The 15,023-nt window shown below is 48.8% G+C and overlaps 1 protein-coding gene and 4 non-coding genes across 6 annotated transcripts in view; 3 read left to right on the top strand and 2 right to left on the bottom strand.

The window, feature by feature from the left end:
• The window catches only part of LOC123609414 (zinc finger protein with KRAB and SCAN domains 4-like), a 455,099-nt gene that overhangs the window by 133,184 nt on the left and 306,892 nt on the right, over positions 1–15,023 (top strand). The window lies entirely within an intron of this gene.
• TRNAT-CGU lies at positions 724–797 on the top strand. The gene has a single exon. It is a non-coding gene; the product is annotated as a tRNA-Thr (tRNA).
• TRNAA-UGC lies at positions 4,160–4,231 on the bottom strand. Its single transcript has one exon. It is a non-coding gene; the product is annotated as a tRNA-Ala (tRNA).
• On the top strand, positions 7,959–8,030 carry TRNAA-UGC. The gene has a single exon. It is a non-coding gene; the product is annotated as a tRNA-Ala (tRNA).
• TRNAA-AGC lies at positions 10,251–10,322 on the bottom strand. The gene has a single exon. It is a non-coding gene; the product is annotated as a tRNA-Ala (tRNA).

Here is a 15,023-nt window from a genome sequence, read left to right on the forward strand (position 1 = left end):
TGTTTATTTACACAGTCAGCTGATGCTTGTTTAGCCGCCACGAGCTGAGAGTCCACGAGGAAAGTACAGAAGGGCAGCCTCTGGAAACACCAAAGCGAAGAGGAATTTCCTCCGCCGCCGCCGCCGCAAGCTTCGCTTCCCCCTGTGCACCTGCCGCGGCCGGCGGGGCGCTGGTGGGCTCGGGCCCGCGAGGGCGGGGCTGCGGGGCTGCGGCACCGGGCGGGGACCCCGGAGCAGCCGCCTTGCTCCGTCTGCTACTTGCTCGGGCAGAGCCGCCCGGATCCTTTAGGCGCCCGGCTGGTTTCGGTTCGGCTCGGCTGTCCGAGCGCAGCGCGCGGTCCTCTGCGCGCCGGGATGGAAGCCGCACCCACCTGCTTCGCGGGAGGAGCCGGCCCCTCACCCGGCCTCTCCCCGGAAGGTTCCCGAAGACCGCGATCGGTGTGACGTCACGCGGACGAGCCCCTTCCCGCGCACAACACTCCGCTCGGCGCCCGCCTTTCCCGCCGCGAGGCTGGTCCAGGCTTTTTCCCCGGCACGGGGAGGGTGCGCGCATGCGTGCTGTCGTGCAGGTTCCAGTCCAAGCTCCCGGGTGTCCCGCGCGAGCCCCCGCCCGTGCGAACGCGACCTCCTCCGCTAGGGCCAGCGCGGGAACCTGGCGGAAGTGGCTTTCCCCCTAATGCACCGCGATTTGATCACCAAAGTCCCTCCGCCCGCCGCGCAGCTGGCTCTGTGGCTTAGTTGGCTAAAGCGCCTGTCTCGTAAACAGGAGATCCTGGGTTCGACTCCCAGCGGGGCCTGCGAAGCTTTTTTGTTTCGGCCGTTTACTCCAAATTTTTAGTCTGAAATCATCTCTAATCTCAGTCTCAAATCTACTGTTTGGAGCTCCAATCTGGTTTACAGTCCTGCGTGCGGGAGCCTTTCCAATAGTTCCTGATTTCTCAGGAAGGGATTAATGACTTGTTGCTGAATACTGCGCTTGTTGGGGGAAGGAGGTCCAACTCTGACATGTTGCGGATGTCAGTCCTCCTCCCCGCACGATGCCCTTTTTAGCAAAAATCTTTGATTATGTGCTGAGCTCGTTTGTCGTTCTCTTTCATCTTTGACCTGTGGGCTTTCTTTTTCTGACACGGCCATTTTCGAAGAGTACAGAGCAGTTATGTGGTAACATACTGCATAATTTGGGTTAGTCTGCGGCCTCTTCACAGTTAATTTAGGCTCTGTATTTTGGGCAGGAATACAACTGATGTTGTGTCTTTTTCAGTGCATCACATCAGTGGACCTAGAATGTCAACTGTCCCGTATTGTGCCGTTCTTGCTGATGTTAATGTTGGTCACTTGCTTATGATGATGTCTTCCAGATTTCTCCGTAACTACTTTTTTTTTTTTTTTGCAATTAATAAGTATCTTTTGAGGACATGCTTTGAGACTGTGTAAAGGTACTGTTCTCATTCAACTTTTACCTACTTAGTTTATCACTCGATTCTTCCCTAAATCAATTATTAATGCAATGATTTCCAAATGGTGATTTTCTAAACCCGTCATTCTTTCTATATTTATAATTTGACTTCTTAGTATAAGAAGAAGACGATTTCTTTCTTCTTCATTGACTTATTTATTTGTACGGATTCACAGGTTGTTATTGTATCCAATAGGTTATAGCCCATTACTATCAGTATTTATTTTGATATTTCTTAACCTGAAGCACAATTCAGAGTTGAGTGTAGTAAACAGGAAGCACTCTAAATGTCTTAAGCAGGAAGGATTTAAAAACAGGAAACTGGATTAGTATAAAGTCAGCAGAAGTGATTGAGAGACAGACTTCAGACTGGACCTTCAAGTAAGAGTCCAAGAAATATCCGCAAGACTGTGTTTGTGCTTTCCCCTGATTACAAGGATACACATATCTATAGAACTGCTGTACAAGGGAAGCTAGTGATAACATTGCTGAGCTCGTGGACATGCCACCATGTCTGCGAACCATGAGCTTAAGCTTAGGAGACCGCCTTGTCTAGAACCCTTCCCAAACTCAGGAGCTGTGACTGCACATTGGAACATGGATGATGGCATTGGCTCTGTCACCGCTCTCTCTCCTGTTCTACAGAGGCTGGGCTTGTAACATTGCTACAGAGAAAGCATGTGTCCACAGTCTGGCTTGCCAGCAGAAAATGGCCAAAATGAGCAGGATAATATCCTGTTTTGTAAACCTCGGAGAAGTGTGCCTAATAGTTGTTTTAATATCATTTGTATCAAGATCCCTAGGTGCAAGGGGGGTATGGGACATATCCTTTGTAGCTTTCCAAGCCCTCCAGTAAAGACTGTCAACCAGAAGAAAGTAGGAATGCATGCTGAATGCCAATACGTATCCAACAAAGGTACACTCTCCTTTTATCCCTGGGGTGTGAAGACAGTAACAATAGCACTGCCTCCTGGGCGCATTTAGAATTGTGTCAGCTTTCTAGGGCTGCCGTCACAAAGCCCCACAGACACGATGGCTTAAATAACAGGAATTTTTTTTCTCACAGTTCTTGAGGAAAGTAGTCTGCAATCGGGTGTTGGTTGGGTCGTTCTCCAAAGCCTTTCCCCTTGGCTTGTGGATGGCAACCACAAGTGTCTTTATATTAAATATGACCAGGCAAGTGAATCAATATTTTTATTTATGTAGGGGTTTTTTTTTTTTGGTGTCTTAAATAGGCTTTCCCTATAGAAAGTTCAAGAACATTAATTTTTACTTTATTTAAAGACCAGTCTCTGTTTCTTAGCCTCGCCATATCAATTTTTTCGCTTCTGTATTAGAAAATGTTAAATAAATTACAATTGCTGAATCTTCACACATAAAAGATGAACTTAATCCTTGCTCAGGCAATGGGGGAAATGCAAACAGAAGTACAGACTTTGGCCAAACGAAGCAAGAGGCATCATCATTATAGGATTTGGTGGGGAGGGGGGGCGAGTTTAAGTTTTAAATATAATAATATAGTATAATATAATCGAAACAGTGTTTTATAGAATCAAAGCAAAGCAGGACTGTATATAAAGTGGCAGCATCAGGCAGGCCTGAGAATTGGACTCACATCCTGTTTTCTTAAAACTACAGAGTTAGAGGGGCATCTGGGTGGCTCAGTCTGCTGAGCGACCGACTCTTGAGTTCAGCTCAGGCCATGATCCCAGGGTTGTGGGATGAGGCCCCATGCTGAGTGTGGAGCCTGCTTAGGACTCTCTCTCTCCTTCTGCTTCTCTGCCCCCACTGGCATGTGCTTGCTCTCTCTCTAAAAAAAGGAATAAAGAAAACTATACAGTTATAATAAATTTTAGAAGATGTTCCTGAAAATCCTTACTGAAACTCTGGAAAGTGGTTGGAAATAGAGTCTAAGTTTCTATGTCAAAGTCATAGCAAAATTTTTGTCAAAGCCAAAGTCATTTAAGCCACATCAGTTAGATAATAAAGATACTCTATTGTTACTGACATGATTTCCAAGAACAAATTTTCTTAGCCTATGTTTTTAGAGGACACTGTTGGCCTATGTCCCTGATGATAATTGGTAATAGCAGTTTTTTCTGGTTTACAAAAAGAACCAAGGAGAAGCTAATAAAACCCTTTGCTCTCTGCATGGATTTCTAACCAAGTCTCTCTTTCCTCTTGTACCTGAAGACTGTTCTTGGCCTACAATTTCTCCTTGTTACATTCTCAGCCTCCAGCAACCAACTCATTAGAAATTAGTCATGTGTTTACCCCATTTATACCAGTGGTGGACTTCCTAGTCAGCGGCTGGCTTTAGATGTGATCTCCTCTAAAACAGAAAGAATGAGACGTAAAGGGTTTCTTTGGTTATGAACGGTAGAGGCACTTATGACAAAGTTCAAAAAGTTGCTGACAAAGCAAAGTTGCAGAAGTGGAAATAACCAGTCCATCGTCTCAGCTTAATCTCTCCTTACCCTCGCCTCTGCTCCTTGTTCAAGGGGAACAGAACATCAGTCTGTGCCCTTGGCAGAGCAAGTCGAGTATTTTCTTCAGCAGCATATTTGGCTTTCCAGCCAGAGTGAAACCTGACTTAGTTGCTTCCAGTTTAAATTGCTCAAACGTGTCAAAAGGGCTAAAAGCCACAGACGTCTGGTTCAAGATGTAGCATTTTAAAAAGGTGTGCCACAAGCGGCAAGAGACTGGAGATGCTGGGGATCGAACCCAGGACCTCATACATGCAAAGCATGCGCTCTACCACTGAGCTACATCCCCAGAACTGTAGAGTTTATGGGGCACAAAAATACCTTTCTTTATGAATATACATTCAGTTTTCCGTAAAATGTATTTCGCTATACTTTGTTGTGCAAGAATTACATGAATTTTACAGGTCTTGAATGTCAGAAAGAAAATGTTTGTAAGTCAATATCACTAAAGGCTTTAGATTCACCTTAATCTGCCCAGGCCCAGCTCAAAACAAGCAGGTGGAAATTTGGGTTTTATCCTAACAATGACCAAGAATATGTCATTCAGATCATGAGGCTTTTGGAAAGGCTGGCATGAGAAAAACTAGACCCACAGATGGCTACAGCAACCCCCTGGGAAATGTCGTGATGGACGGACAAAGTCCTGGGTACAGGACGGAGACAGAGTCATCTTGCAGGGTCCACTCAATCTCAGGTTCTAGGCTTGGAATTGTCCACAGTGTGTGTAAATCTCGGCCCAAGAAGGAAGAGCCCACTCCGTAGACTGGGTGAGTAAACCTGTATCCTGTGGAATAAAAAGTATAAGAAAGACGCTGAAGATTCAAACATAAATGCAGGTTTTCATACTTTAGAAAGGGTTTTAGCGTGAGGCAACGGCTCTCAAAGCATGGTCTTTGTATCCGCAGCATCATCATCACCTGGGATCTTGCTAAAAGTGCAAATTCTTAGGCCCCATCTCGCTGAGTCCAGAACTTGAGGCATGGGGGCCCAGCAACCCTTGTCCTGACAAGACCCGGAGGTGATGCTGATACACGCAAAAACTCAGGAACAGAGTTTTTGAACAGTCTGCTGTGCAGAATGCTACCTCCCTACATCATTTTCCAACAACACTGCAGGACTAAGGTGCGTCCAACATTTAAAGATTAAACAATTTAACATAAGGCCTGAGTTTTTATAAATACTTGTGTGTAAGGGAAATCTCAGTTTTGAATTTATGTTTTTAATACACTGTGAAAGTAGTGTGGATATTTACAAATGTTAATTTTTAAAGCTTAATGAATTGTGCACTGACGTACAAACCATATCAGACCCTTCTCTCGAGGTTGGAAAGACCTTGAACATCAGATCATCTGTCCCCTGGCCATTCGAAGAGAAGAGGAAGATAAAGACGAGCGAAGGCAGATTAAGAACGGCAAAAGGCCGAAAGAAAGCGCGTCTACAGGTGTAGACGTCCCGTGCGTGGACAGACCAGGGATGAACCGAGGACCTCAGGCCTGCATCGCACGTCACGTGGGAGGGAGCGAGGGCAGGAGGGCAGACCGCCCTGTCCAGGACTGGACTCAAGCATCCAATCGCGGTGCCGACCGGCACCCAGGGCAATTATGCCCAAAATGATAAAAACTCCTGTTCCGGGGCAACAGTTGCACCCCATGATCCCACCACGGACGGGATTCAGGGGCGTAGAGGTTAGCACCTCCCCCGCCGGTCAGCGCAGTCCGCGGGCTGAGCCTCCAAACCCCCCGAGGCCGAATCGCTAAGAATCTGGCCACGTTGACCGTCCGGGGACCACGCAGGAGTCGTGGCACACGAGTCTCGTTCCCTCCTCACTAGACCGGCCGCCGGCCCCCTCGCTACGGCCCCTGGCCCTGCCCCAGGCTGGGGGAGAGCGGCCCGCGGCTCCGCCCGCCACCTGCGCACCTGCGCCCGGCGGCTCGCGCGCGCCGCCCTCCTGTCCCCGGCAGCGGGTGTCTCAGGCTCCTTCTCCCGCACCGAACCTTCATTCTGGCTAAAATCCCACCGGCGCAAACCTGCAAATGAGTCAGGGGGCGGGGCGGAGGCTTTCCCGGGGTCCCGGAGGAGGGGGCTGGTGGTGGTGGTGTGCACGGGGTGGTGGTGTGCACGGAGTGTGCATGGGGTGGTGGTGTGCATGGGTGGTGGTGTGCACGCGACGGTGGTAGTGTGCACGAGGTAGTGATGTGCACGCGCTGGTGTGCACGGGGTGGTGGTGTGCACGGGGTGGTAGTGTGCACGGGGTGGTGGTGTGCACGGAGTGTGCACGGGGTGGTGGTGTGCACGGAGTGGTGGTGTGCACGGAGTGTGCACGGGGTGGTGGTGTGCACGGAGTGTGCATGGGGTGGTGGTGTGCACGGGGTGGTGGTGTGCACGGAGTGTGCATGGGGTGGTGGTGTGCACGGGGTGGTGGTGTCCACGCGACGGTGGTGCGCACGCGACGGTGGTGCTGCGCACAGGTTGGTCTGCACAGGAACCACTCCCCCGGCGGGGTCTGCAGGTGGGTGGCGGGCAGGTGAGGTCCCGGACCAAGAGAAGCTTGGGGACAGCTGGCGGCTGGCGCGAACTGCAGTCGGCAGAGCGAAGGGACACCACGCGCTTCCGCAGGGAAGTCGGGTCCTTTGCGCACGTCGGTCGGGAAGTGGTTGGCACGGCTCTCCTGGAGGCTTGCGGTGAGACGTCGAGGCTCGCCGAGGGCCTCGCGTCCTGCGGGGGTAGAACCGTGGGCTTCATTGCTTGTTTTTAGACACTTCTGTTAATGTTTGTGTCTCCCTTCCCGGTTCCAATTTACCTTTCCTTCTCTGGCTGTACGTCCACTGTCCTTCCCTCCCCAACTCGGCCGTGCCCGGGTGCGTTTTCGGGACGCGCAGGGCACCATCGCCGCTGTGGGCATTTTCTGGGAGAGTTCCAGGGCTTCGGGGTCACCGGGAGCAGCCGGACTGGTCGCAGAGCCCGGCTCGCTCCAAACACCGAGGAGCCGCCCGCCCGCGGCAGTGAAGCCGGTAAAGGCCAAGGAATCTGCCAGAAGGAAAGGCCTGAGGGAAGGCGAGGAAGTGTGAGGCAGACCGGGGCACGGGCTGAAAAGGTGACCTGGCTACGAACGCAGGGAGCGACCCCGGGGAGTCCCCGCCGAGCCCCGCGTAAGGCAGAGGCCGGGTGGTGGGCCGCGCGGCGAGAACCTGAAGGCCGAAATCGCAGCCCTGGGAGCGGGCGGCAAGGGCCGTGCTGCGCTGGCTGACGAGCAGGACGGATGCAGGTGTCTGGGCGGGGAACCCCCCGGGGGTCGGCCCCCGCGAGCCCAGAGCACCCCCACCCAGCGGCCGCCCGGGTCTCGTTTCTCCCGCGCATCTCTGCAGAGGATGCGCTAGGCGAAACCCACAGTGCGTTTCAGAGCCGCACCTGCCCAGACCCTGGGCGGACCGCTGCGGGGGCTCACCTGGGGCGTCCACGCGCCACCTGCGCGCAGAACTTCGGCCGAAATCGAGAAGCGTCGCCGCCCACCGCTGCGAGCGCAAGCGGGCCTTTGTTCAGGGGTCCGGTGTCTCTCAAGGGTGCGCGGTACGCTTGCCCGTCCGGTGTGGGCCGGAGCGCCGCCCCGCTGCCCTGAACGAGCTACGCGCGTACTTCGCAATCCGCCCCTCCCCCGCGCACTTCACCGCACGGTTCTCTGCGCTGCGACACGAACCCCGGACAGAGGTCACCTCTCCGGCATCCCTCGCCACCCTTTACTGAGGGGCTGCTGCGTGCCAGGCTCGGTGCTGTCGGCTGGAGGTAGGGTGATGGGGAAGGACACTCAGGGCTCTGCCCTTCTGACATCACCCTAGGGGGAAGCAGGCAAACGTAACCAAACAACACAGATCTGCAAATATAAAACGCGCATTAAAGGGGAGCGCGGGGCACTCTGATGTGTTAGGAAATAAGCGCTCGTTAGATCCGCCTGATGGTGATTCTGTGAATGAGGGAGGACCTGGGTCAGCAACGAAGGAGAAGGGAGCGGTTTTCGTGGTGGGGATGTAGCTCAGTGGTAGAGCGCATGCTTTGCATGTATGAGGCCCCGGGTTCGATCCCCGGCATCTCCACTTTACAGCCGCTCCAAGTCGCTTCTTATTTAGCCCTTGGCAGGCCCCTCTTCAAATATTGAAGTGACTCAGAGAAAGGAGTCCGGAATTCTTACTGGACTAAGAATTAAATTGGCTTGACGCAGGTTACCAGGGTGTAAAAGAGGCTTAATAGGGAGACTGAGAAGCACTTTAGACAGAAGATGAATTCGTGAGGAAATGACAGGACGGAGCAAACAGACGTTTTGGGGACTTTGATTAGTAAGGGATTTTAAGCGGAATTTGGGCTGAGGTAGATTTACTGAAAAAGTAATGGGCTTATACAGCTGTCTCAATTTTACAACCCGAGTCTCTGGTGATAAGGATGTCTTTTCCTTCTTAGTACAGGAAACTCCCTTTCGTATGGAAAGTTTATTTCCTGCTTCCAGGGCACAGAGGAGGGTGTGATGTCCTTGAACCTGCTGTTTGCCAAGTAGCTGCAATCAAAAGTAATTAATATGCCGTTGGGGCGCCTAGGTGTCCGTTGGGGACTCTGGATTTCAGCGCAGGTCATGATCTCTGAGTTAGTGGAGCCTCCCCTGGGGCTCTGCGCTGATGGGGTGGAGCCTGCTCGGGATTCTCTTTCTCCCTCTCTCTATGCCCCTCCCCCACATGCATGTGCGTGCGCTCTCTCTCTCAAAATAAATAAATAAAACGTTTAAAAAAATAATTCCTATGCCACTGAGGTCCATTTGGGGACATCCATTTTGGAGATAAAGCCCCATATCGGGCTCCGCGCAGGCATCGCAGAGCCTGCTTGGGATTCTCTCCCTCCCTCTCTCTCTCTGCCCCTTCCCCACTTGTGCTGTCTCTGTCTCCCTCAAAATAAATACATAAAACTTAAAAAACCCATCTTCTGGCGTTCCCGATACTTACTGTAATGTGTTACTGGCTCCATCTGCTTGGAGAAAGCAGTCATCTTTTAACGCCAGTATTTCATTGGTGGGGTTTGGCGTGTTCTGTTTTGCAGCAGTAGCAGGCACGTGATGTGTAACCGTCTCACTTCTAGCCTCACGGGATGAATCGTTGGTTTCAGGTGATGTCCACCTGTTCCATCCGTTCTAGGTTTCCCCGTCCAATTTCTCCTCATGGTTGTAGCCACCATCGATGGTCGCAACCTGGATGCATCGCAGCAATATCAGTAGTAAAATGTTGACTGTGGTTTTCATTCTTCCTCCTGCATTTATTAGCTGTGATTCTTCGATGGAGAAGATCTTTCCCTTACCAACGATATGTATCTCCTAAAAACATTCCACATTATCCATAAATGTTTGATTCTCTCCCTTCATTTGTCAGCGTTCAAGAGAATGAGCTGTCGTCCAAAAGCCTCCAAAGAACTAGTCTGTGTGTGTGTGTGTGTGTTGATTTTACAACCAGTTTGTCTAAATTCTCTATTTGTAGAGAAAGGTGATTTCCAGATGTATAATACTACCAAGACCTAGAAAGATAACTTTGTCTCTATTCAATGCCGAATCCTCTATTCTTCCCATCTCTGAAGGCCTTGATTTATACCTTCATCACAGCGTCGAATAGTAGTGAAGTTAACGGACATCCGTGCCTAATCGTAAACAACTTTAAATCTGTTTGACCACAAAATACCTTAAAGAGACTAAAATAGTGATACAGATTGTAAAAATCTCTGAACAACACATATTACCCAGAATTATTTTCCAGGATGAAAAATAATCCCTAGAAATGAATCAGTTTAACAGTGATGGCAGTCCCCCCCCCCCCTCGTCTTATACTATGTATTCAACTATTATTTCACACTAGCTGTGGCCTGGGCAAATCAGTTGTCATGTTGGAATTGGTTAAGCGATGCAGGTGTTACTTGTGGGATGCTTGTCTGGGGCAGTGGAAGCGGTCCTTTAGTCAAATTTATGTCTACAATGAGCCTGACAGGTCATTTACTTTGATTGAAGTTTTCTGGAACAAGAGCTGTTTACATCTGCTGCACAGGGTCCAGGGCGCGTGTGGGACAGGAATCGGGAGTCCAGGGCGCGGGTGGGACAGAAAGTGGGACAGAAAGTGGGGGTTCAGAGCGCGTGTGGGACAGAAATCGGGGGTCCAGGGCACGTGTGGGGCAGGAATCGGGGGTCCTGATCGCAGGGCGCGCGGGTGGAAAACGGAAGAGGGTACCGGGTCTAGCGGGGGAAACGCCAGGCAGGTGTTCTGACCACGAGCACGACCCCTCAAAACTGCTGGAGGTGCCGGGGATTGAACCCGGGACCTCGTACATGCTAAGCACGCGCTCTACCACTGAGCTACACCCCCGACTGTGAGCGCGCCACTTTGGATTCCTGTCGTGATTTATAATCATTACTTCCTGGTCTCCTAAAGATTTGGTAACCTGCAGGGAGCGCGCGGTGCGAGCTGCCTCGTTTGCGAAACAGGCTGAGAAGCGGTTTCAAAACACAAAACAAACAAACAAAAAACCTCAAAAGCACAAAATGAGATTCCAAACGAAGAAGGAAGCTGAAGAGAGACGGTCAGCCTTCTCTCGCTCTTCCCAGCTTCATCTCCAGTGCTCTGCATTCCTTCCCCCACTCCCGCCCCCAGAGGCCGCAGCTGGTGCGGCGCAGCGGGGGGCGGGGGGCGGGGGACAGCCCGGGGAGGGGGAGGGAGGCGCGCGCGCCGCGGAGGCGTGTGGGCGGGGGAGCCCAGGGGGCGCGTAGCGCCTCCCGCCTCCGGGGGTCCGAGACCCTCAAATCCTCCCCATTTCCGGGAGCCAGAAGCCTCCGCTGAAGGCGGGGAGGTGGTGGCAGGGACCGTCCCCGCGGGGTCACCCTGTCCTGGATGGACCCCGAGGACAAGCTGGGAACCTGGGTGGCAGGTACCCCTGCCCTGGGGCCAGCGGAGGGCGGCAGGGGTGCTGCTGGGGGGGAAGGGTTGAGCTGGCCCAGCAGCCCTGACTTCCTCCTCCCCACTACCCCCCTCCACGAGCAGCCCCCCCCAGCTGTGAAGAATTCGGGGTTCCTCGGATGGTTTGGGGGACCGCTCCTCACGCTGTAGAGTTGGCCGGGTCCGGCCCCACCCCCAGTCGCTGATTTCCCTGGAGTCTTTCTCTGCCTCTGAAACAATTTCAAACTTATTAAAAAGTTGAAAAAAATAAAAATAGTACAAAATTGCCCCTATTCCCTTGACCTGGATTTGGCTATTGCTAATATTTTACTCCATTTGCTTTGTGGTTTGACCGCTCTTTCTCTCATTAGGGAGTATCACATGTTCAGTTACCCTTAAACCCTTGACCTCATGACCTCAGGACTGTGGTGAACGGGAGAATTTAACCCTAACAGACAGCTGTATTTAATCTACGGTTTGCATTTGACCCAACTGACCCGATCGCCCCTCCTACAGCATCTGGTCTGGGGATGGTATTGCATTTAGTTGGCCTTTTTAGTTTTCTTTAATCTGGAACATTTTCACAGATTTGGAGGGGGGGGGGTTATGACATTAACATGCCATTTGAAGCATGTCCTTTTTTTTATTGTTTGTTTGTTTGTTTCTTTTTTTTTTTTTTTAATAGAATGTCTTTCACTTTGCGTCTGACTGTTTTCTTATGACCACATTCAGGGCATGCATTTCCCACCAGAGTACTGCAGAGCTGATGTGGGGATACTTATCGTGGATAATGTGGGGGTAATTACCTGGAGACTGTGCCTTCCATGGATCACCTGGTTTGTGGGGCAGCAACCTAAGACCCCAAACATCCCGCTCTTCAACAAAATGTTGAGAGATGATGCCAAAGTGTTGGTCCAGAATACAGCAAAAGTAGTTAAGAAATGGAACAAAGTCAGCCGTGACAGACGAACCTCACCACAGGTCATTTGCACCTCCTCCCGTCAGGGGGTGGAGTCTAATGTATTCCTCTGAACCTTGAATCTGAGCTGCTCTGACCAGTGGAATACAATGAGGTAATGTTGTGGCACTCTCAAGCCTGGTCTCAAGAAACCTTGTAGCATCAGCCTTCACTTTCCTGGAACACTGCTATCATTGTGTAAGAAAGCTGGGCCACCATCTAGAAAGAGCACAGTAAGGAAACCTGATAAACCAGAAACAGTCCCTGCCTACTGCTGGATATGGTTGGGGCTGTCCTGGAGCCGTCAGTCTCCAGCTGACCTGCAAATTGGCTGCAGAGAGACTAGTCCAGCTGACCCCACAAACAGAAGAGATGATACAGCCCATGTGAGCTCTGCCCATATTACCAACCCCTAGATTTCTGAGAAAATGAGTGGGTGTTGCTTTAAGCCCCTGAGTTTTGGGGTAGTTTATTACACGGCCACAGAAAATGGATAAAAGAACATAGTAGAGATGTAGGATCAAATAAGAAATTCTGAGCATATATAATTATAGCCCAGGAATAGAAGAAGAGAAAAATGTAGGTGAGGTCATATTCGAAGACATAAGAGATTAGAATTTCCCAGAACTGGAGAGAAACTTTTTATACATAGATTCAGAAAGCTCAGTGTATCACAAACAAGGAAAAGTAAATAACCATAACTTCACACCTCACACTGAAAGTGTGTTACCAAAGAGAAGGTCTGAAATCAGCCAGAGAAAATGGACGGATCTACTGCAAAGGAGGAACAGTTACAATGTTAACAAGAACCTTAATTTCCATAACAAACCAGGGAAAAAGGAAATCTATTTTAGAAGGATAGAAATAAAATAATTGTCAATCTAGACTTGTGTGCTCATCAAACTAACCTTCAAGAATGGGAGCTTTTTAAAAAAAAAAGTTTTTAAAGTTTATTTATTTATTTGGAGAGAGACAGAGACAGCATGAGTGTGGAAGGGGCAGAGGGGGGGGGGGGGAAGAGAATCCCAAGCAGGCTCTGTGCTGCCAGCATAGAACCTGACACGGGGCTTGAACTCACCAAACCATGAGATCATGACACGAGCTGACACCCCGAAACCGAGTTGGATGCTTAACTGCCACCCAGACGCCCCAAGAATGGAAGCTTTTTAACACCATTTACAAATAAAAACAGGGAGTTTAAAACCAGACTGTCACAGCTGACTTTGTTCCGCGTCCTTAACTATTTTTGCTGTATTCTGGACCAACATTTTGGAGTCATCTCTCAATGTAGTAATTCTTTCTTAGGCTGTAGCTAACATGCTGTTTAGCCTTGACCTATCAGGAATTTTTAGCTTCAACTATTGCATCTTATTTCTTGAGTTCTAAATTATTATATCATTCTACTCATTCTTCTGGCATACTGTCTCCTTAATTTGTTGATGTATATCCCACATCGCTGTTCTTTATCTTGTATCTTAAAATTTCAACATCTGCTGCCGTTTAGGTCTAAATATGTCACGTTTTGTATCTGCGGATCCATAAGCATAGTGGTTTATCTTCTTGCGTCTGTGGTCATCCTTACTGTTGGGAGGGTTGTGTGATCTTACTATGAATGAGTCCTACAGGCCTAACTTGGGGAAATTTTCTCTCACAGAGACATGTTATCAAAACATTGGAACTTACGTGAAGTTAGAACGATATAATCAATGTCCATATACATCTCAACCTGGTTCAACAATGATTAACATACACCATTCTTATTTTATCATCCTTTTTTTTCTGAAGCATTTTAAGCTACTTTCAAGCATCATGCATTTGATCTTTAAATATTTCTGTATATAATCATTTAAAAAACAATAGATAGGGGCCCCTGGGTGGCGCAGTCGGTTAAGCGTCTGACTTCAGCCAGGTCACGATCTCGCGGTCCGTGAGTTCGAGCCCCGCGTCGGGCTCTGGGCTGATGGCTCAGAGCCTGGAGCCTGTTTCCGATTCTGTGTCTCCCTCTCTCTCTGCCCCTCCCCCGTTCATGCTCTGTCTCTCTCTGTCCCAAAAATAAATAAACGTTGAAAAAAAAAATAGATAATAGAGAATAGGTAATAGATAATAGATAATAGATAATAGTCATTTAAAAAACAAAATTCCAACAAAATTCACATCTAAACAATTTAACAAGATTCTTCATACTATCTAATACCCAGTCCATGGTGAATTTTCTCGGTTTTGTGAACATGCCTTTTTTGTTGCTGTTGATTTGTTTCATTCGTAATCTGAAGAAGGTCCACACATTGCTTTTGGTTGAGAAAATCTCTTAAAATTCTCAAGATTAAAGGGGTCTCTTTTATTTTTTTTTTATGCTGTTCACTTGTTTATGCAACTGGGTTATCTGTCCCATAGAATTTCTTATGTTCTAAGTGTGGTTGATTTCACCGTTGCGGTAGCACCTAATGTGTTTTTCTTATTCTCCATATCTCTTGTAAACTGGTAGTTAGACAGTGAAGCTTTGGTAGACTCATATTCAGTTGTTTTAGGCTAGAATACATTATGGGTTTTGCGGTGGATTTCCTATAGTATCACATCAGGTGGCATATAACCTAGGTTCTCCCACTTCCAATTACGCTAAGGCTGTTTGGTGGGTTCAGATCCACACCTTATGGGATCACCTTATGGGTGGGTTCAGATCCACCTAATGGCTTATTCAACCACTGATTATTACTACCTAGATTCATTATGCATTGCGGGTTATAAAATGGTGATTTTTAAAAAGCATTTCTTTTGCATTTTTTATCTGTTAATATTCTACCAAGAGTCACCTTTCTTAATCACTTATTGGTTATCTTTACAAAGGCAAGGTAAATGGTAGGTTAGTTATTAAAACAACCTCAAAATGATATACTTCAGAGAAAAAGAAAAATACTAGAATGATAGTCTGGAATGCAACAATAAATAGAGAACAAACAAAATGTGAGCATGTAGGAAAATTTGAACAATAATTACCTGAATAAAATAATAGTAGTATCTAATTTGTAACCATAAAAAATGGCGAGCAGGGGCATAACCAGAGAGGAGGAGGAGGAGGGCATTCCAAATATCCGCGTCTCCACTAAAGCAACGATTAGGTGGCAAAAAACCAGAAACAACTTTTGCAGAACTCTGGAATCTAATAAAAATAGCAACCA

This window comes from Leopardus geoffroyi, chromosome B2, assembly GCF_018350155.1.
Source record: "Leopardus geoffroyi isolate Oge1 chromosome B2, O.geoffroyi_Oge1_pat1.0, whole genome shotgun sequence".
Classification (NCBI taxonomy): domain Eukaryota; kingdom Metazoa; phylum Chordata; class Mammalia; order Carnivora; family Felidae; genus Leopardus; species Leopardus geoffroyi.